General features: G+C 48.5%; 1 long non-coding RNA gene across 1 annotated transcript in view; it reads left to right on the top strand.

The window, feature by feature from the left end:
- The first annotated feature begins 359 nt into the window (after window positions 1–359).
- Window positions 360–23,344, top strand: part of LOC101149454 (uncharacterized) — a 50,045-nt gene continuing 27,060 nt past the window's right edge. The window contains exons 1-2 of the long non-coding RNA XR_008676820.2: window positions 360–488; window positions 21,195–21,352. This is a non-coding gene — a long non-coding RNA (uncharacterized lncRNA). The remainder of the gene's footprint in view (window positions 489–21,194; window positions 21,353–23,344) is intronic.

Raw genomic sequence — 23,344 nt, forward strand, 5'->3', positions numbered from 1 at the left:
TTTCTTGACTTGGGGGTGGGCCTGCCCTGTCTCAGTCAGCACGTTGGCTGGGTAGACTGAACATACAGTGGGAAAAGGACCTCTTGAGGTAATCGGGGTAAGGTCGGAAGAAAGGGAGATGACCAAAGTAGGCTCTGGGACTTGGAATTTGTGTTTTAAAGATGGCCTGAGGAAGAATGAGCAGAACTGAACCCATTACAGTTTAAAACAAAAACAAAAAACAGGGAAGAATAGAGAGATTACGGGACCCCCCCACCCCCACCTCCCAGACAAGTTCCAAGGCTGACCACCAGGTGACACCACAGGCCCAGGACAGCTTGGTTGCTGTCTGCAGTCAGTGGGGGACCTCGAGTAAGTTGGGGAGCCAGCCAACGGTTCAGATCCGCCTTCATTCTGACTGCCTTGGAGGCAAAGCCAGCCAATGCCCGTCTCCTGCTTTCCCGGGTCACCACCTGGGCTCTCCTGAAGGGATTCTGCTGATAATCAAGGTGAGGTGGGGTGTGGAATGGTGCTCAGAGGGCCAGGGTCCAGGGAGAAGAGGCTGAATGAGGAGCAGAGGAAGGGGCTCGGGAAGGCAGTCACAGAACCCGATAGCAGAGGGGATGGAAAACAATGAACCTTTATTGAGAGTCCGCCCCCACTCACAGGTTCTGGCCAAGGGAGGCCCAGAGGGGAAATCAAGCAGCCCCACCCATAGGGCTGCCCACAGATGCAGGTGATTCAGAGTTTAGGCTGGGCTGATAACAGCCCCCGCAGCTGAGAATGGGGCCTTTGTGCAGTGCCCTCCTCGGGCCCCCTCGCGGCTGGGCCGGCTGCAGCAAGCCTGGGAGGAGGGCTGGATGGCAGGCGGCGGGGCTGGATGGGAAAATGCGGAGAAACTCCGCAGCCTCCGCGGTGAAGGGAACTTTGAGGTGCCACGGGGCACATGTGCAGGGGAGAGAGACGGCGTGGTTGGAGCACACGCACTTTCCTTCCAGATTTTCCATCTCAGCTGTGTCCCCCAGCCATTCACTCATTTCCCCAGGGACAAAAAAAAAAAAAAAACAAAAAAAAAAAAAAAAAAAAACGCCGCTTGCAGTACTAACGGTTGCGAATGGCTCAAACTTGACTTGAATCAGCTTGGTGAGAGGGGGATGTTGACTATTGGCTCAAGCAGGGCAAAGACAGATCAGGCCCTGAAGAGGCCAGAATGAGGCCTACTCACCCACCAGACTATCACCTCCTGTCTCTTCTCTCTCTGTCTCTCAGAGGTGAGCAACACCCTTTCTTCCGCAAATGGGCTTTGTGCACCCTCCTTCCCCTGCAGGAATAATGCCCGTGGTCGGTTCAGCATTACATCCTCCCAGTCTCATGACCAGAAAGGAAATTGTACTGTCTGCTACCAGGCTTGCTTAGAAAAAGTCCTGAGGGGGAGTTTGAGACCGTCCTGGGCAACAGTGAGACCCCGTCTCTATGAATTTTTTTTTTTTTAAGTTAGCTGGGTGTGGTCGTGCGTGCCTGTAGTCCCATCTACTCCAGAGACTGAGGTGGGAGGATTGCTTGAGCCCAGTTCAAGGTTGCAGTGAGCCATGATCATGCCACTGCACTCCAGCCTGGGCGACAGAGCAAGACCCTGTCTCAACTTTTTTTTTTTTTTTTTTTGAGATGGAGTGTTGCTTTGTCGTCCAGGCTGGAGTGCAGTGGTGCAATCTCAATCTTGGCTCACTGCAACCTCCAGCTCCCACGTTCCAGCGATTCTCCCACCTCAGCCTCCCGAGTAGCTGGGATTATAGGTGCACCACCACACCCAGCTAATTTTTGTATTTTTAGTGGAGACGGGGTTTTGCCATGTTGGCCAGACTGGTCTCAAACTCTTGACCTCAGGTGATCCACCGTCTTGGCCTCCCAAAGTGCTGGGATCACAGGTGTGAACCACCATGCCCAGGCTTCAACTTTTTTGAAAAAAAGAAAAGCAAAAGGCCTGAGGAAGAACCCTGATTGGATCCACTTGAATCATGTGCCCAGTTCTGGGCAATTGCTGTGGTCAGAGGTCATTTTCCTAGATTGAGTCCCTTGCCTGCCCCTGTGGCCAGGGAGAGTGGGGCACACGGCAGACAAATCCAAGAAGCTCCTTGCTGTGTACTTGGGGTCTCGTGTGGCAGAACTGCTAGTTGGCCCCCAAAACAATTTTCCCTTTTCTCTCATAGACCAAAAGGTGTTTACCGGAATAAAAACTACATTTTCCAGGCTCCCTTGCAGCTAAGGATAGCTACATGTCTAACAGTTCTGGCCAATGGGATATGAGCAAAAGCATTGTCTGTGACTTCCAAATGGTGTCCTTAAAAGGAGGGAACCTGCTTCTGGGGCCCTCTCTCCCCGACTTCATGCAGGCTAGAAGCCTATGTGATGGAGTGTCATCTTGGATCCTATGGGTGAGGGCAGGACCAGAGGGATGGCACATCAGTAAGTGAGTTAGAAGAAGCACAAGTGCCTGATACTATTTTGATCCCAAACTGTCTATGCCTGGACTGTTGCACAAGAGGAAAGAAACAGTGATCTTGTTTGAGCCACTCTTATTTTGGATCTCTGTTATATCGGCCAAGTCTATATCCTAATTAATACATCTTGGGACCTTCTCTTGGTACACAATGCTGTGGGCTGAAACTCTATCTCTTGTGTGAGGACTAATTTTGTTCCCTGCATCCAAATCCAGAAAAATTCTGCCTGTGGCCAGCCTCCCCTCTGCTGAGAGTGTGGCAAGACACATAACAGGGCCAGATCTGCTCACCCTAACCTGAGAAGTTAATTTCATTTTTCCCCCTCTATCCTGACCCCATGCCACTGGTATGTTCAAAGGATTTTGCATGCGGGTTAGAGCAGCCTTTGCTTCAGCTCAGGAGCTGCTATGGAGTGGAGGTCATGGCCCTCTCATCGGCTGGGGGTCCTGAGTGCTGGAGCCATGGAGAAATGTAAAGGTATCACTCCCTCCTCCACTGAGTATGGGAGTGGTGCTCCTCTCATTAACGTAAGGGCTAGCGCAGCAAACAGCCCGTCTCCCCCTGAGATAGGGAACTAGAGGCTCAGTTACTGAGAGCTGAGCAATGGAACATTCAGGAAGAACTGCTCTTCTCCTGGTACCTGGGAATGTTCCAGCCCTAGGATCCCACCCAGATCCTCTGTGGCCTAAGGGAGGAAAAAGAAAGGGCCAGAGGGCCGGGTGTGGTGGCTCATGTCTGTAATCCTAGCACTTTGGGAGACCCAGTCAGGAGGATCCCTTTAGCCCAGGAGTTCGAGACTAGCCTGGGCAACATAGCGAGACCTCGTCTCTGTTATTTTTAAAACAGTTTTTTAAATATATAATTAAAAAAAGAAAGGGCCAGAGGGCAAAAGAACACTAGTGTGATAGGTCCTGGGCTCCTGGGATTGGGGAGAGGCAGTATCTGTGACGTGCTGTAGGCCAATGTAAGAGACGGGGCACAGAAAGTCATCGAATGGTTCTGTGTCTAACAATGCCCCACCCTCATTCCAAGCTTTCATAATTAAAGAAGCATAATTGAGTGGAGCCCAATTGGGAAAATCCAGAAGGAAACGTTGCCTCGGACCACAAAAACAGGCTGAGGCTGGGCTGGGCTCTTCCTTTCTTTCTGTGCTGATTGTGTTGAAGAACAATGGCAAAAAGGCCCACGTTTCTCTTAGAGCCTTCCTTGGCTCCCAAGTGGCTGGCTTCACCCCTTCTTCTTTCCTTCAAGCCTCCTCCCTTAGATGGGGGCTCCCTAAGAGCCAAAATGGTCCCTCTGTCCTCAGACCGGAGTAGAAGTCCCAGGGAGTCCCAGGGCCACAGGAGCCCACAAGCCCCACCTGAGCCAGCAGGAAGACAGTGTTCGGTTTCCAGGCTAGGCCTCTGTCCCCACCTCTAACCAAGACAATTCTCCACACTGGTTTCCCCTGACACCAGCACTGTAGCCAAGGAAGGAGCAGTGACTTTTTGATTCTCCCTCCAGTGAGGTACGTTAAGCCCGAGGGACAAATGGGGCTGGTGACACAGTAGTATGGGGGCGAGATGCTGACAGCTGACCCTTCCACACCCATGCCACTGTGAAAACATGCAGCCACTTGTAGCTTGTGAGGTGTAGCCAAGACTGACCACCCATGAGACCTGGGGTCACCTCCCCTCCCAGGACAGCCCGACTGACTTCCTTATCTGCCGAAGCTGAGTCCTGATGTGCTGCTTGCCCCATCGGCTCTGCCCCTCCCCTCTGCTCTTGCACAACGCATGCTGGAGCTCTTGCGCCATGGTCAGCATACTCCCCTGTATTTTCAAGCTCTTTTTGGAATGTTGCCTCCTCCTCCAGGCCTTGAACCACCACCTCCAAGTGCAGGCTGTTTAATCTCACATTCTCTGCACCTCAGGGCTAAAAGATGTGGAGTTTTGGCCTTATTATTCCTCATTGTCATTTCCAGCACATTACTCCCAACCTCTTATAAAACCCTGCACCACTGACACTCCTGCCTCCTGCTGTGTTGCCCTGCCTCCTCTCCCTGTCAGCTCCCAGCTCCCATGCACTGGAAATTCCAGCTCCAACCTCCTCTTCTCCACTCCACCTCCTGCCAGTATCCTAGAAAAATGGAGGGACCTATGTCCACACTCTGACCTCTGGCTTCCTTCACCCTCATCTCAAAGAATTCTGGCCTTAGCTATTCGTTTATCCCTGAAAACTTTACAGTCACCAGAAAGCCTCACTCCTTCTGAAATCAGAAATTCTCTCCTTTGACTATATGTCACCCCCAAGCCCGTCTGCTTCCTGGCCTGGGTGCCCTGCCACAGCTCTCTGTCCTCATGGAGCTCTCCAGTCCGTTGGTACCTTCACTCCTTCTCCATCCATCAACCCCTCCTGCCTTTACTTCTCTCCTTTCCCACTAAGATTCCATGGCTCATGAATGAATCAACGGCAATATTCACACAACAGAGTATCCTAAGCAGGCTAAACACATGAGCCACAGCAACTGAAACAATGTGGATGAATCTTAGCAAGATACAATTAAGCCAAAAACTTAAGTCCCAAAAGGTTATGTAGAGAATGATACCCTTTTAATGAAGGTAAAGACAGCTCATATAAAAATATGTCTATAATTTTTGAAAATATAGAGAGATGCAGGCTGGGTGCGGTGGTTCACGCCTGTAATCCTAGCACTTTGGGAGGCCGGAGTGGGCAGATCACGAGGTCAGGAGATCGAGACCATCCTGGCCAACACGGTGAAACCCTGTCTCTACTAAAAATGCAAAAAAGTTATCCGGGCTTGGTGGTGGGCGCCTGTAGTCCCAGCTACTCGGAAGCTGAGGCAGGAGAATGGCGTGAACCCGGGAGGCGGAGCTTGCAGTGAGCCGAGATCACGCCACTGCACTCCAGCCTGGGCGACAGAGCGAGACTCCGTCTCAAAAAAAAAAAAAAAAGAAAAGAAAATATAGAGAGATGCAATAAAACCATATAAAAAGGAAAGCAGGGTTGCACCTTGTACACAGAATTCAGGATGATGACCACTTTGAGTGGAGAGAGGCAAAGGGATGGGTTGGGGAAGGGGAACAATATGGTGAAATGGGGGGTCACTGTCAGAACTTTTGTTCGGGTGGTGGTTTTGCAGGTGCCTATTACATCTTTAAAAATAATAAATTAGGTTGGATGTAGTGGCTCACGCCTGCAATTCCATCACTTTGGGAGGCCCAGGTGAGAGGATTGCTTAAGGTCAGGAGTTTGTGACCAGCCTGGGCAACATAGCAAGACCCTGTCTGTGTTTGTCCCTTTGTATTGCTATAAAGGAATACCTGAGACTGGGTAATTTATAAAGAAAAGAGGCTTATCTGGCTCACAGCTCTACAGTCTTTACAAGAATGGCATCAGCATCTGCTCAGCTTCTGCCGAGGCCTCAGGAAGCTTTTACTCATGGTGGAAGTCAAAGTGGGGAGCAAGTGTGTCACATGGCAAGAAGGGAAGCAAGAGAGAAGGGAGAAGGTGCCAGGCTTTTCTTAAAAACCAGATCTCACATGAACTACTTACCACTCATTACACTCAAAGCCATTCATGCAGGATCTGCACCCTTGACACAAATACCTCCCATTAGGTCCCACCTCCAGCTTTGGGGATCACATTTCAGTGTGCAGTTTGGAGGGTATAAACATCCAAACTATATCAGAAAAGTTTATATATATTTTGAGACAGAGTCTTGCTCTGTTACCTAGGCTGGAGTGCAGTGGCACGATCTCAGCTCATTGCAACCTCTGCCTCCCGGGTTCAAGCAATTCTCGTGCCTCAGCCTCCCAGAAGCTGGCATGTGTCCCCATGCCCAGGTAATTTTTTTGTATTTTTAGTAGAAGCAGGGTTTTCCCATGTTGGCCAGGCTGGTCTGGAACTCCTGACCTCAAGTGATCCACCCACCTCGGCCTTCCAGTTGGAAAGCCAATTGGAAGATACAATTTGGCTTAATTGTATCTTGCTAAGATTCATCCACATTGTTTCATGTTGCTGTGGCTTATGTGTTTAGCCTGCTTAAGATATTCTGTTGCATGAATATTGCCAGTTGATTCATTCATGAGCCACAGAATCTTAGTGGGAAAGGAGAGAAGTAAAGGCAGGAGGGGTTGATGGATGGAGAAGGAGTGAAGGTACCAATGGACTGAAGAGCTCCATGAGGACAGAGAGCTGTGGCAGGGCACCCAGGCCAGGAAGCAGACAGGCTTGGAGGTGCTGGGATTGCAGGCGTGAGCCACCATGCCCTGCTCCAACCCCCAATTTTTTAAATTTTTAATTAGCTAGGCATGGTGGTACTTGTCTGTAGTCCTAGCTATTCTGGAGGCTGAGGCAGGAGGATCGCTTAAGCCCAGGAGTTCTAGGCTGCAGTGAGCCATAGTCACACTACTGCCCTTCAGCCTGGGCGACAGAGCAAGACCCTGTCTCTAAAAATAAAAAGAAACAAATTAATAGCTAATTAAATAAAAGTAAACCATGCATGGGTCAATGATGAGTGTATCAGGGAACCAATGCTGTGGGTAGGTGTGGGGAGTCCAACAAAATAAAGATTCCATAGGTTATCATTACGTTACTCTCTTGCAAATACACTGATCCTTCCTCATGGTCTCTCCACAGAATCCACTATCTCCCTGCGTCTGTACCGATCTTTTCTCATTCTTTCAATCACAATGGAAGAAGCATCCTAGTTTCTTCAGTCAAAGAAAAATTCCATGTCTTACTTCCTGAGTCCCATCTTTTCTTGTCTTCTCAAGGACTTTGTTCCTTTGGTTATCCCCTCGCTTTGTCTTCTCAATCTCTCCCCCTCTCATGGATTATTTCCATCTGCACACAGACATGCTCCAGTCTCTCCCATTTGAGAAACAAATTTTTATTAGAGCAAAAGTGAGGCTTCAGGCCAGGCACGGTGGCTCATGCCTGTAATCCCAGCACTTTGGGAGGCCAAGGCGGGTGGATCACCTGAGGCTTGGAGTTTGAGATCAGACTGGCAACATGGCAAAACACCATTTCTACTAAAAATACAAAAATTAGCCGGGCATGGTGGCGCGCGTCTGTAATCTCGGGTACTGGCATGTTGAGACAGGAGAATCACTTGAGCGGTGGAGGTGGAGGTTGCAGTGAGCTGACATTGCACCACTGCACGTCAGCCTGGGCAACATATGGAGACTCTGTCTCAAACAAATACGTAAATAAATAAATAAACAAAAATTAGGCTGCTGTAACAAAGAGACCCCAAAAGACAGTGTTGCAAACAAGCAGAAGGTTAGCTCCTGCAGGAGTCTGGGAAGGCAGAACCAGAGTGATAAGACAGCTCCTTCTTTCTGTTGCTCTCCCACCCTTAACTTGAGGTTTCCCTCCAAGGTGGTTGCTCTAGCCACTGACAGCTCTTCCACCTTCCAGCCAGATGGAAAGGGAAAAAGAGGAAGAGGATATACCTTCTTCCTTTGAAGAACATGGCCTGGAAGTTGCATACATCATGTCCTCTCACATTCCATTGCCTCAGACTTGGTCGTGAGACATACCTAATTGTGAGGGAAGTTAGGAAATAGAGTTTCTAGCTGGCTGTTAAATGTGTTCAGATGAGTATTCCACCACTATTGAAGAAGAGGAGAATGGATATTGACAAAAAGCTAGCAATCTCCACTATATTCTGCACCTTTGTTTACCCAAATAAATGCACATTCTCTTCCCAAACATGGAACATGCTAATCCCCTACCCAAGCATGAAGCCCACAGGTCCTATCCATTACTGCAACTGTCTCAAGGTCCAGGCTTTCTTGGTAGTTGTCTGATCTTTATATGAAGTTCAGATATTAGCCTAGTGATGAATAAACTAAAAGATAAGTCATCTATTTGTCCCCCTCCACCAGCCAACAACACATACGCAATATACAAGAGATGTAGAAACAGGATAACCACAATTAAAACTGCCATTTGGAAAGGGACGAATGGAGAACCCATAGCAGGCACAAAGCATAAAGTAAATCCCACCGGGCAAGAATTCCAAAGGTTCCCTGCCTCCCAGGGAACTAAGTTCCTTAGTACTAATTCCTGGGAAACATTTCCTTTATCCATTATTCTCTGTGGCTCCTGGCTCTGCCTTTTGGGAGGTCCTTCCTTGTTTGTTGTCCTCCAAGGCCACATCTGAAGAGGCCACTGGAGAACATGGTGTGCTAGGGTGGCGAGAGTATGGGTTTTATAGCCCATTTCCTGCTGGTGCAGGTTTGAAAGCTCAGGGCTTGCTTTAGGGGTTGAGCAATCCCATAGTTGTGCAGGCCAGGCTTCCAGACTTTCATTAATTAATCTCCCTCAAAAACTTAGTATAACAATACAAAAATTAAATTTAAAAGAATGATTTATGATCATATTGAAAAACACAAAATCCTTAGGAATAAATTTAACAAAAGAAGTTCAAGACTTGTACATTGGAAACTATAAAACATCAAACATCATTAAAAGAAATTAAAGAAGACCTAAGTAAAGGAAAGACACCCTGTGTTCATGGATTGGAAGACTTAATATTGTTAAAATGGCAATATTCCTGGAAATGATCTACAGGGTCTATGCAATCCCTATTAAAATCTAGCTGCCTTTTTTTGCAGAAACTGAAAGCTGATCCCTAGAATAGCAAAAACAATCCTGAAAAGAAAGAACAAAGTAGGGAGACTCACACTTCTCTCTTTCAAAACTTATTACTAAGCTATAGTACTCAAGACAGTGTGGTACTGGTATAAGGATATACCTGCACATATAGATCAGTGGAACAGAATTGAGCTCTAAAAATGAACCCTTACATATATGGTTAACTGGATGTTCAGCAAGGGTGTCAATACAATTCAATGGAGGAAAGAATAGTGCTGGGACAACTGGATATTCACATTCAAAAAGTATTATTGAATCCTTACCTCACATCATATAAAAATTAACTCAAAATGGCTCATAAGAGGAAAAAATGCCATAACATAGTTATTAAATGTAAAAAGTAAATGAAAGTAAAAAGTAAAAAGTAAAGAAAAATAAAAGTAAAGTAAAAAGAAAAGTAAAAAGTAAATGAAAATGGATCCAAAAGTAAAAAGAAAATGGATCCTAGAACTAAATGTAAGAGCTAAAACTAGAATACTTCATGACCTAAGATGAAACATTGGTTTCTTAGATATGACACCAAAAGCACAAGCAAAGAAAGAAAAACTAGATACATTGGATTTCATCAGGTAAAAAACTTTTGTGCTTCAAAGAACAGCAGCAAGAAAGTAAGAAATATGACCTACAGAATGGGAGAAAATGTTTGCAAATCCTGTGTCTGATAAGGAACTTGTATCCAGAATATAAAAATAACTCTTGTAATTCAACAGTAAGACAAAAAATCCAATTTTAAAAATATGCAAAGGGGCCAGGTGTGGTGGCTCACACCTATAATCCCAGCACTTTGGGAGGCTGAGGCTGGCAGATCACTTGAGTCCAGGAGTTCGAGACCAGTCTGGGCAACATAGCAAAATCCCATCTCTACCAAAAAAAAAAAAAAAAAAAATATATATATATATATATATATATATATATTAGCCAGATGTGGTGGCACATGCCTGTAGTCCCAGCTACTAGGGAGGCTAAGGTGGGAGGATCACTTGAGCCTGGGAGGCTGAGGCCACAGTAAACCATGAGTGCTACTGCACTCCAGCCTGGGTAACAGAATAAGACCCTGTCTCAATAAAATAAAGTGTGCAAAGGATTTGAAAAGACATTTCACCAAAGAAGATAAACATATGGCCAGTAAATACATGAAAAGATGCTCAACATCATTAGCCATCAGGGAAAGGCAAATTAAAACCAGAATGAGAAAGTACCCCACACCCAGTAGGATGGCAGTAATAAAAAAGGCAAATAATTACAAGTGTTGAAGAGAGTGAGGAAAAACTGGAACCTTCACACACTGCTGGTGGTAATGTCAAATTGTGCAGCCATTCTGGAAAACAGTTTGGCAGTTCCTCAAGGGGATAAACATAAAATTACCTTATAACTCTGTACTTGCACTCCTAGGCATATATATATCCAAAAGAAGTGAAGACACATATCCACACAAAAACTTACATATGAATACTTATAGCAACATTATTTATAGAAGCCAAAAGTGGAAACAACCCAAATGTTGATCAACTGATGATCAGATAAACAAGTTGTGGTCTGTCCATACAATGGAATATTATTCAGCTATAAAAAGGAATGAAATAATGATACATGCTACAACATGGATGAATCTTGAAAACATTGTGCTAAGTGAAAGAAACCACACACAAAAGGCCATATGTTATATAATTCCATTTATATGAAATGTCCATAATAGGCAGAGCCAAAGAGACTGAAAGTAGATTAGTGCTTGCCAGGGGCTGGAGGAGTGGAGGGAAGGGAATTGGGACTGACTACTAAAAGGTACAGGATTTCTTTGTGTGGCAATGAAAATGTTCTGGAACTATGTAGCAGTGATGGTTGCACAACTGTGAATGTACTAAAAACAACTAAATTGTATACTTTAAGAGTGTGTAAAATAAGTATGAGCTTTATTGTATGTGAACTATATGTCACTATAGTTTTTTTTTTTTTTTAAACAGTACAGCATACTTCTACTCTTTTGGTTTCCAATCTGTTCCATGAGCAACTAACTCAGCCAAAAAGCTGGTAGACACAGTTCTGAAGTCTGCAGACACATATATGAATATTATTTACTGGTTTGGCCATCTCTATACTCTGTGCTCTGTCCATCTCACACTGCTTGGCTTAATGATAGTTTCCGAGGTTATCTGTCACAGTAGGTCTGAGTGAAAAAGCAACACTGTCAATCTGATCTTGACTGCTGGGCTAACTCCCATTGTCTGTCAGGGAATTCTTAATTGAGCTGACTGGGGAAGGCTTAGGGCCATAGTCTTATTTCCTGGTACAGCTGCCTCTTTGGAGCCACTTGAGACCACTGCTTCAGTTCACAGCACAAAAGCAGTTGGCTTTTTCAACATGTGGAAGCTCAAAATACAGGACTCTCGGTCAACTTAGATGATTGGCCACAGGCAGGAAGAGCTCCATCAGCAAGGCTACATTCACTTTCATCTCTGCTTGCAAACTCCTGGCTCTATTCTGAGTTTCTTTGTCTTACAGAGCCCTGTACCAAGTGGAAAAAAGCCAATACCTACCAAAAATTGGACCTTTTCTAGCTACCTCGCCCAGAACTGGAAGCTCAGTAGGCATGTGAACTGCCTTCCAAGATATCATAAGAGATAGTGTTACCAAATGCTTTGCATAATATGAGTCACCAGCCTTCCAACCTGAAATATCTGCCCACTGTCTGACAATATCCCTCATTCCTCATATTTAGAATTTTGCCACACCAACACTCTACTTCTAGATATACGATTCAATGTTAATTAGAATATGGTTTAGACTGCTGTCACAAAAAGACCTCAAACTACATTGGCTTAAACAAAGTAGAAGTTTGTTTTTCTACCATGTAAGTTGATGGTCTAGGGCTGATACCGTGGTTTAGTGGTTTTGGAGGACTGGGGCTTTTCATATCATATTAATTCATGATTCTCAATATGTTACTTCCATCGCAGAGTCTAAGAAAGACAGCATCTGTCATAGGTTGGATTTCTCAGGGAACTGCCTCTGAGACAGAGATTTGCAGACAGGGGTTTTATTGGGAGATCTGTTGGGGTCATCCCTCATGGAATGAGGGAAAGGCATGAGAGAAACAGGGCTGGGTACAGGGGAGAGTTGAGCTGTGACAAAGTCACAACACAGGCGTTGGCCACCCACAGGAGCTCTGCAGCTGGGGTGGTCTTGAAAGTTGTCTCAATGAAGGCAAGGTGTTGAGCTTACTACCCCAGCAGTCATTGTATTTAGGCTCTGTGTGGTACCTCCAGGAAGGAGGCCTACATTTGGGAGACAAGTTTCTGGGCAAAGATTCAGCTGAGCTGTGAGCTGACAATACTCTTAGCAGTTGGGGGAAGGAGCGCTTATTTTGAATGGGGTATTGGGGAATACACCACAGGGTCCCCCAGAGCTGCTGTGATTCCTACCATGAGGTTTATCCATCCGGTGGGAGGTGGAAAGCCCCCACAGCACTCCCACTCATGTCTCATTGGCCAGAATTAGCCACGCTATTGCAATGACCTGGAAGAGCCATGTGCTCAGCTAAAGGCTCAAGAACAAAAGCAAAAGTGAAGACTTTTGGGAGCCTCTGCCTATGTTCTTTGCTTCCATGTCCATCTCCAGCCATTGCTCCAGTTGTCCGTTCCTCCTCAGAACCTGGCGGGGGCAGGAAGCCCCCTCACCATAATACAGAATCAGTGGGAGCCCTGAGCTTGCTTTCCTGCCACTAGATGGTCCAATATGAGGGTGATGTGGGACAGTGACAGAACATGAGGCATTAGATTCTCATAACGAGTGCGCAACCAAGATCCCTTGTATGTGCATTTCACAATAGGGTTCGTGCTCCCATGAGAATCTGATGCCTTTGCTGATCTGACAGGAGGCAGAGCTCAGGCGGTAATGCAAGCAATGGAGAGCAGCTGTAAATACAGATGTAGCTTCGCTCACTTACCCACCACTCACCTCCTGCTGTGAGTTCCTAACAAGCCACAGTCCAGTTCCTAACAGGCCATGGACCAGAACCAGTCCATGGCCCCGAGTTTGGGAACCCCTGCTTTAGGTGACGAAAGTGGAAGATGGTTACATAGTTTCCATGGGTCCTGATACAAAGCCAGGGCTGCTGGGGTTTAGTTTTGGTTCTTCCCCAGCTGCACAATGGGGATATGGCAGCACTGGATACCAAGATGCTGAGATGGGGTCATGTCCCAAATGATCCAGGAGCAGGATAGGGTGACATCATGGGACCACAGGAGCCAAAGTCCCCCCAGTCCCCAGCTTCCCCACTGGGACAACAACATGGCTCCCATATTCAGCTCACCTTTCATATCCAGCACTCCATGGTTGGGGCAACCCATTCAACCTGGTAGATAGCTCTTTCTACTCTCTCCTCTTCCCTGCAGCACCCCTACTCTGCGTCCAAGCTTCTGCCTTCCCCCAGAGTAAGGAGATGAGCTGCCCTTTGAATATGCAGTGTACGGCCCAAAGACACAAACTGTCAGGGGCCTCAACACATTTTGCATTCATTTCTATTCTTACTAATAAAACCTAGCACGTAGTAGGCACTCAATAACTACTTGGAGAATGAATGTGTGCATGAATGAATGAATGGATGAATTAATTAATTAGTTAATGGATAGATGGATACAATCACTGCTCAACTTTGTTTTCCATGACCCCCAGCTCCACTCTTTGGGAGACAGCTCTTTCCTCTGGGATCTTTGCAAAGAGGCCATCATGTGTCAGGCTCACCTTCCTCTCCCTCTAACTGAAACCCACAATGATGGGGCTCTGTCCACAGTTTGGCCCACTGCCCAGCTGGTAACGATGGCCCATGTCCCCATCAAATGTAGTTCTACATAATTAGTTCCAAATCTGTCGCTGGCCACTGGTGGGGCTGGCAGACGCAGGCAGTGCCACCCAGGGCCATATGGGAAGCTGTCAGAGCCACGTCTGTGTACTATTCAGGGTGGCAGATGCCTACCTCCATGTCCTCCTGCCCCCCAGCACCCTCAGTTTGCCATCTCTCAGAACTGAAGTTGTATTTCCTTTCATTTCTCTTCAACATCTTTTACCTGATATGATGTCTGCAGGTATTCATGCTCCTGTAAAGTTCCCTCCCACACTGAATAGGGTTGCCCTGTTGAAACATTGGAATATTCTGGAAATGACCATGTGTGACTTCCAAGGCAAGGTCATAATAAAAAACATTGCAGCTCCTACCTTGTCTCTCAGATCACTAGTTCAGGGGAAGCCAGCTGCCATGTCATAAGGATGCTCAAGCAGTCCTACAGAAAGTTCCATGTGACCAGGAGCAGAGGCCTCCTGCCAGCAACCAGCACTAGTGGCAGGCATGTGAGTGCGCCATCTTGCAAGCAGCTCTTCCAGCCCCAGTTGAGCCTTCAGATGACTGCAGCCCCAGCTGACATCTTAACTACAACCTCATGACAGACCTTGAGCAGACCCTCTGGCTAAGCTTCTCCCAAATATCTGACTCCCAGAAACAGTGCAAGATGATACATATTTATTGTTGTTTTAAGCTGCTAAGTTTTGAGGAAATTTGTTACACAGTGAGAGGTACTCAATACACTGAGTCACTCCCCTAACCCATAGCACAGGCTGAGTCCCCAAACCTGCACTAGAGGCAGCAAAGAGGGAGAAGCCCTTTCCATGGAGCTAACTGTGCATCTGGGGAGAAAGAGTCATCCTAAGTCCATCTGGGGCCCATGAGGGTTGGTGTGGGATCTGGTGGGGGTGGTCTAGGGCCTAGAGCAAGTAGCCCTGGTATAGGACACCAGGAAAACAACTCAGGGCAGGATACAGGGAGTCCTTGGGCAGGGTCCTAGAGCTCCTGGGGGGCTTGGAAACACTAGGGTGATTAAAAGAGAAAGCACTGCAGGTCAAGGAAGCAACACAATTGTCTGTGAGCCCTCTCAGTAATATAACCACAACACAACTCTATTACTGATACTACTAACCATAATGACAACCAGAAGAGCTACCTGCCCTCTGAAGCACGATGAACAAGTACTTCTGCATTGTCTCTTGCACTCTTATGTAAAACCCAGTGTACACGTGCTTTTATTATACCCATTTTACAGATGAGAAAACTGAGACTCTGGGATGTTAAGAAAGTGGCTTGCCAAAACCCACCCAGCTAATAAGTGCAGGGCCAGGATTTGAATCTGAATAGTCTGACTCCACAGGCTCTATACAAGTGGCCTAGAAAGCAGTGTGGGTCCTCCATGGGGCCTCCTGTTGCGCACCACAGAAGCCCTGGCTCTGAGGCCCACCTTATCCCAACCCCGGAGTTAGCTGAGTGGCTGGAGCCATGGCTGCCCACAGGCCTAAGGCTGCCTCAGCACCCTTCTGGCCTGCTCCCTTCCTCCTTGGCTCCCTGGCCCCTGCATCTGCTGGATATTCTCCTTTTCCTAACTCTGGGGGCCTCTCAGGCTCCCTGTAGGTGCTGCAAGGCAAGGCCGTTTCTGTATGCCCCTGGGCCTGTCCTGCTGCCTGTGACCCTTAACCTGACGCACAAAAGCTCTGCGTGGGAATGGAAGCAGGGCATCAGCTGAGGGAGCTGTGTGTGTGGTCAACCCAACCTGGCCTTGTAGTGAGGAGTTTCAAAGCTTGAAGCCTCCTCCTTTGGGAGATTCTGCAAAGGTGCCAACCCCTTGCAAAGGAGCCCTGGCATCAGAACCCTCCTCAGGAGTGTCCCAGGGAGTGGGGGTGCCCTGGGCCCTGTAGCCCATACTCCTTGAGGGAAGCAGGCTATGGGGCACTCTGGGCATAGCTTTGGGAGGCCTGCAAAGGATTTCTGTGCTGGGTGCAGGAGATACCCCATGGCGCGGCAGAGCATCCACAAAGTCCCCACCTGTGACAGGGTCTCCTAGGTCGAGAGTGGGCTGGGGAGTGGGTTGGGCAGCCAGGGTGCCAATGCAAAGAGGCCCCACCGAGGTATGAGACACAAGCATCCTGGGCATGTCCTGCCGTACTCCCTGTGAGACCTGGGGAACAGCGCCATGCCTCCCTGTGCATAAGGTGGCAGGAGGAAGAATCGACCGTCTGACCCTAGTGATTGGGGAGGAGCGCAGGGCCAGCACCTCACCCCACACAAGCACAGGAAGAGGGGCGGCCCCACCAGCCCCGGCTGAGCTGACCCCCCGCCCTGTCAGAGGGAGGCACTGGTCTTAAAGCCACCCGCTTCCTCCACCCCACCTTCCATTTCCCAGAGAGGCCAAAGGCAGAGGGGTGCAGAAGAGAGAGCAGAGCCCCCTTGCCTGGGCACATCTGGGCTCACTACATGGGAAAGCGCCCCAGGGCAAGGGAAGACGGGAAGAGACAGGCCAGGCCCAAGGAGGGAGAGGGCCTGAGATCAAAGATAGGAGAGAGGAAGACAAGAAGGAGAAGCAGAATGAGAAGTTTGGAGAAATCCAAAGAGGCAGCTAGGGAGAGTGGGAGGTAGGCAGAGGGCAGGCAGGAGAAATGATTCTTTTTGAACAGGCCCGCGGCTCCTCCAGCACACTGACTCAAAGATGTGGGCAGCTGAGCCTGCCTGCTTTGTGCCGTGGCTTTCTCAGTCAGTCCAGGACCACTGGGAGGAGAGTGGTGGACACCCAGCTAGCTCCTCCCCCATCAGGAGCACCTACAGTCTGTGATGACTGCCCCCAACACCCTAAGTCAATGTTTAACCGTGGCCTGAGCCCAGGAATGTTCTATCTGGGACATGCAATTACAGGGGGTTGGGTTACAGTCCCACCACTGGCAAGGGCTTGGTGGCAGGAGATAAGAAGGTGGCACCAGGAAGGGTTGTGTGTGTGCTCAACCGTGGGCTCCCAGCACACCCCCGGGGCCGGCTCACAAGGCTCCATTGTTGGGGTCTGGCTCCCAGCCCATCGCCAGCCAGATAGGAGCTGCTGTTTTGACAAGGCAAGAAAAGCACACCCCAAGTTCGTACAGATCCCGTACCCCATTCTTATCAGGTGGAAGGTAGGGAGCTAGCAAAGCTAATGTTGATTTAGAGAAAAAAAAAAGGAAGAAATATTAGCAATCATGGGAAAAGTCAGTTCCGGCAGCTGAAGGCAGGGTTGGGAGTGTCAAGGGCTGGGGAAGAGGCCCCACGGTTCTGGTGCTATGCTGGGTATTATGGTGCGGGAGTGGAAACCAGGCATAGCCATTCTGCTTCCTAGGACTTGAAGTCTATTTAGGAAAAGAATAGTTCATTTATTCACCTAAATATGCAGGCTCTGTTGTAGGTGCTGGGGGGGTTCAAGTTGCTGAACTTCTGCTGGAATGTGCTTAAAAATAGAGAGCTGTGAACATCTGCACTTAGCTGGGGGGACAGGGCGAGTGAGACAGAGGGAAGGCGGGGATCAGTCTTGGGTAGACAGGCGAGGCCCTGAAGGCTGAAGGAGAAATGCAGATTATTACCAGGAGGCTGGGTGTGAATCCCAGCTCCTTCTCCACCAGCGGATTCTAAGAGAGGAATTTTGTCTGACTCAGCCACAATCTATAAAGTGAGGAAGACAGGAGAAACTACCTAAGGTGGTTAAATAGAGGATTGGAAGAGAGAAGTCACACAGGTACTGAGCACAGGTGGCCCCTCTGGAAATCAGTATCACAAATGGGTAAATCACAGGCAGCTGGTCATCCAAGCTGGGAGCTAAAGTGTGGAAAACGTGGGCTAGACCCCAAGCTGGTGCTGTAGGCTAGGATTGGGCTAGTTAGCACAGAGCGGGGACGGCAGCTCTGGGAGAGAAAGGAGGCCAGCCTGCCGTGAGGGTAGGGTCACGTCCCCTCTTTCCCCAGCATGAGGGGCCGGCACACCACAGACATAGAGGGCAGCTGCCATCACCACTCAAAAACTCTGCGACGCCAGTTTAAAGTGTGCTCTAAAATACAGATTTGGAAGAAATGAGCTGAGTAGATCACTTTAAGGATGAAAAATCCTAGAAAATGTCAGTTTGGGCCAGACGAGGTGGCTCACACCTATAATCCCAGCACTTTGGGAGGCCAAGGTGAGTGGATCACCTGAGGTCAGGAATTCAAGACCAGCCTGGCCAACATGGCGAAACCCTATCTCTACTAAAAATACAAAAATTAGCCGGGCATGGTGGCAGGTGCCTGTAATCCCAACTACTCAGGAGGCTGAGACAGGAAAATTGCTTGAACTCAGGAGGCGGAAGTTTCTGTAAGCCAAGATTGCACCACTGCACTCCAGCCTGGGTGACAGAGTGAGACTCAGTCTCAAAAAAAAAAAGAAAGAAAGAAAAAGAAAAAGAAAGAAAAAGGAAAAGAAAAGAAAGAAAATGTGTCAGTTTGTAGAATCTGCTGCCCCGAAAGCAATGAGTAAAGAAGCCCCTTCACTGAAGATTGGACACTGATGAAGAGGAAAGGGAATGGATGTTGTGGAAGGTTGGTTGCTGGGGACCCACTGATGAGAAAGAGCCACAGGGTGACCTCCTGTCTTGTGCATGCAAGTCATGCACTACTGTGGGTCTGCAACAAAGCTGCCCTGGGCAGACAAGGCATGGGAGAAAGAGGCTGTGTTAGTCTGTTTAGGCTGCCATAACAAAATACCAGACTGGGTGGCTTCGACAACAGACATTTATTTCTCACAGTTCTGGGGGCTGAGAAGTCCAAGATCAAGGTGCTGCCAATTTGGTTCCTGGTGAGTACTCTTGTCCTGGCTTGCAGATGGCTGCCTTCTAGCTGTGTCCTCATATGGCCTTTCCTGTATGTAGTAGAAGAGAGATCTCTTGGCTGGGCACAGTGGCTCATGCCTGTAATCCCAGCACTTTGGAAGGCTGAGGCAGGTGGATCATGAGGTCAGGAGATCGAGACCATCCTGGCTAACATGGTGAAAACCCATCTCTACTAAAAATACAAAAAATTAGCTGGGCGTGGTGGCATGCGCCGGTAGTCCCAGCTAGTCAGGAGGCTGAGTGAGGCAGGAGAATCACTTAAACCTGGGAGGCGGAGGTTGCAGTGAGCTGAGATCGCACCATTGTACTCCAGCCTGGGCGACAGAGCGAGACTCTGTCTCAAAAGAAAAAAAGAAAGAAGAGCGATCTCTCATATCTCTTCCTCTTGTTATAGCGACACCAGTCCTATGGGACTAGGGCCCCACCCTTCTGGTTGCATTTCACCTTAATTACTTCCTTAGAAGCCCCATTTCCAAATACAGCCACACTGAGGGGTTAGGGCTGTGACATGAATTTTGGAGGGGCACAAACATTCAGTCCATAACAGAGGCCTTCTTTGGTGTGCAAAGTAGAGGCGAGAACGTAGTGTGCAAGGAGTTAAGACCTTTCCTGGGATTAGAACAGACTCACAGATACTATCTTCCTCCCGAGGCAGTTATGGCTGACAGCACAAGAGGAGCTACAAGGGGCCCATTGCTCCCTAGAGCCCTGAGAACAGTTGCTGGAGAAATTCTTAAATCAGTAAGAAACAGAGTTAGCTTCTGCAGTTATTAATTTCTACTAAGCAGAAACTTAGTAATGGCAATAACTGACCATGCCCAAGTGTTTGCACTTCTTTAAATCCTAACCATTGGTGGACAGCAAGTCTTTATGCTTCTTAGTTTAAGGGAAAAAAGTAATTACAGAAAAAGCATGCTAGGGTAGACAAAGAATACTATCTTCCATTTCCTAATTATGAATACCTTAGAAAATCTTAACTGGTTGGTTCACATTATAATGTTATTCATTGTATATTGTTATTTACATTATGTGTATACAACATATGCCTAGTATATTGTTCACTTTGTATATTGTTACTCATGTGGTGATGGCTGAGTGAATAACAGGCAGAGTGTTTGAGGGGGAAGAAAAATAAACTTTTAGGCAGCTTACCTGCCTGTTATTTTGTATACATCATCTCATTTAATCTTAATAACAGCCATGCAAAATTAGCATTAGTCCTATGTATTTATTTGTTGGCTTGTTTGTTTTAGGGAAAGGTTAGATGAAATTTCCTCCATTTTTACAAAGAGGGAAACTGAGGCTCAGAGAGGTGACGTGACTCTGAAAGTTCTCCAGCTAATAAGTGATAGAGTCAGGATTCATACTCCGGGATTTCTCATGCTGATGCCTATGTTCATTACATTCATTGCTACCCTGATTTTGCATACCCAGACCATTGAAGCCATAACAAATGCTGTGCACACAAGCACCCAGCCCCTTTACACGGCCCTATATGCTCACATGTACCTCATGTGTAGTGCTCACACGTGTACACACAGGTCTGTGCCTGCCATATCCCCCTTGCTCACATGCAGCCACAGGTTGGCTACGTAGGTCCCAGCTGGAGAATGTCCACGTGATCCCGGCACGAGGTCAATATGACATCTGCTTCTTCTCCTTCTGAACACCAAGCTCTCAACCTCCAATCATGAATCCTTCTTTGCCTCATCCTTTTATAGAAAGTAGAGGCTACACACAGTTTCTGGGTCCTTTGTCTCTGTCTGCCCAATCTTGCAAGCTGGCCTTAATAGCAGCTCCTTTACACACCTTCAGTCCTGTGCCAGTTGACCCCACCCAGCAGGCAGCCATTTCACTGTGGGGCTCCCTGCATCAATGCACTGAATGGCACCCTGTTGCCCCCATTCCAGTGTTCATTGTGCCTGACTCCCTACTTAATTTTTAAGACTTAAGTAAGTTAATTTCTTCAGGAAGCCTTCTCACCTCCCACTCAAGGCCAGGTTGGGTTCCCCTTCCCTGAGCACCCATGGTACCCTGAATCCCCTTGTAAGAGCCCCCACCCTTCCTTGAGGTATGGATCTCCTTTCTTGCCTATAGTAGGACCTCTCCTACTAGACTGGGAGCTCTCTGAGGGGCAGGCACTGAGTCTGCTGTCCTTGTATTTGTGGAGGACAGCTCACAGTAGGTGCTCAGTTAGGGCTACCAAATTTAACAAATAAAAATACAAGATGCCCAGTTAATTCTGAATTTCAGATAAACAATGAATAGTAATAATAAAATAATAACAATGAATAGAAATATTGCATTATTTTATCTGTCAACCCAATGCCCAATAAATGTGGATTGCATTAATTCATAGGTGAATGAGCAAACAGCACAGAAAAAGAAAAAGCAGTATATGTGGAAGAAAGCAAGAAAAATCAACTGGCCTGGAACCTAAGACTTGTCCAAAGATGTCACAGAGAGTAAAACGAGAAAAATCCAGTAGCCCGTGCCCAGAGCAGTTCCTCGTACCCAGTGAGTACTCCATCAATAGTGACTGAGAGACTGAATGAATATTTTGCAGGAGGGAGGTGGTGTTGAATGCCAGAAAAAGTAGCAAGGATGTCAAAACAGAAATGAAGGGTGTGGTGGCGACAGTGGCTTTGGTCATGGGACATTTAAGGGAGTCAAGTGACCAGCAGGCTGCAGCCTCCAAATCCCCAAAACTCAGATTCACAGAGTGGCCATGTCCTTATGAGAAATCAAGACTCTCCTCCCGGGCATTGTAGGGGTCTGTGCCTGCCTCGGCGCAGGTGCAGTTCAGCAGTGGACAGGGCAGCCCAGGCTGCAGAGGCCTTCCCAGGCCCGCAGGCACAGCCACCCCCTCTAGCGGGACCTCCACTGTCAACCTTGGCCTGACTGGATGCCGGAGGATCACAATAAGTGCAGACCCTGGTTCTCCCCTCCCCATCACAGAGCAGAGGGAGCCACAGTTCCCTTGGGGCCCCTGGAAGCCCCCACCAGACTGGGCTTCCCCTGGAGCTCCGCATGCAGAACGTGGCCTTGGGGAGTTTCCCGAACCCTCTGAACCCTCTGAAACATGCGGCTGGGCTCCCAGGCCCCAGGCTGCCAGGCAGTGTTGTGGGGAGAGGGATGGTGTTGAGCTCCGGGGAGGAAACAGACCCCCATTGTCCCCCTGGGCCTGGCAGCACAAAGGGAGCCTGTGTCATGGCAGCAGATGTATGTGGCTGACTGTGGTGGACACCGGCCTAGGAGAAGCATACAGCCTGGGGACCCTGTCTGCTTCATGTCCCTCCAAGTGGGACCTGTGGGCTGGTTCTCTGTGCCTGAGGGACGGCATGTACGTGGGGGCCACTGGCTATCTCCGACGGTGCACACCGTGTGTTCACACCAGGAGGTCTGAGTGCAGGCAAGTGTATGCTTGCGTGTCTGCATGTGGCAATACACGTGTGCCTGGGCGAGTCTGCAAGTACGTAAGCATGTGAGTCTGTGAGTGTGCGCATCACATGGAGGGCAGGTGATGCTTCTGTGCACATGGGAGCCCATGTGCCCAAACAGGCCGCCTTCCCCAAGAGCCTGGCCAGAAACGGCAGAACTGGCTGCCGAGCTTTCTTGGGAAAAAAAGTACCAAGATTGGGACCAAGGCTCTGTCCAAGGGAGACTCAGGCTGTGCACACACACATGCACACACACACATGCACACACACAGTGGAGGTGCTGCATTCTGCTGGTACAGTGTTAGAGGGCAGGGCGGGGTGGGGCAGTGGGGGGGGGGTGGGTTCTCCTGTGGGGTGAGGGCCGCCCAGATGCTCCTGGGGCTTTGGGCGTGGCTGCCTCCTTCACTTAGCCTCTCCTTGTCTCTGGCCTTGCCTTCCTTTCTGCTTCCTAGCGTCCTGGACGATCAGGAACCTCTTTCGGGTTGGGGACCCTCACACAAGTAATGGTGGGGTAGAAGGGCAGGAATGGCTGTGGTCTTCCAGGTTCAGGACATGCCCCAAGAGCTGAGCTGCCTAGTATGGCCTTGCATCCCTCCCACCCCAACCCCCAGTGAATTGGATCCCACCCACTCAGCCTGCACTTCCAGCCTTACCAGAATCAGGAAATGAGATTTCAACTCCATTCAACTAAATCCAACAAATATTTACAGAGGATCTTCTAAGCACTAGGTTCTGTAAAGCTGGGAGGGGCAGGGAGAGGCCATTTTCTGGGCCCTGCCTCCTGGGATGACTCCAGGTTCAAGACAACAAGGCCTTCCCTACGGCTTTGCTCCCTACTGACACCCACAGCTGCTGCCTGCACCCAGCACCCACGCCCCTGCCCACTGGCCATGATTAGAGGCCCTGTCCATGAGGGATGCATGGAGGAGCCTCTCAGGGATAATGCCTACTGCACTGGTTCCCCCCTCGCCCCTCCAGGGGTTGCCGTATCCCCTGCCCCCTTTAGGAGATGGTGCAAGATGCTGAGGAACTCAGAAGCTTGGGTTTCCTTCTGATTATGTTACTCTCC

The sequence above is a fragment of the Gorilla gorilla genome, chromosome 12 (genome assembly GCF_029281585.2).
Source record: "Gorilla gorilla gorilla isolate KB3781 chromosome 12, NHGRI_mGorGor1-v2.1_pri, whole genome shotgun sequence".
Lineage (NCBI taxonomy): Eukaryota > Metazoa > Chordata > Mammalia > Primates > Hominidae > Gorilla > Gorilla gorilla.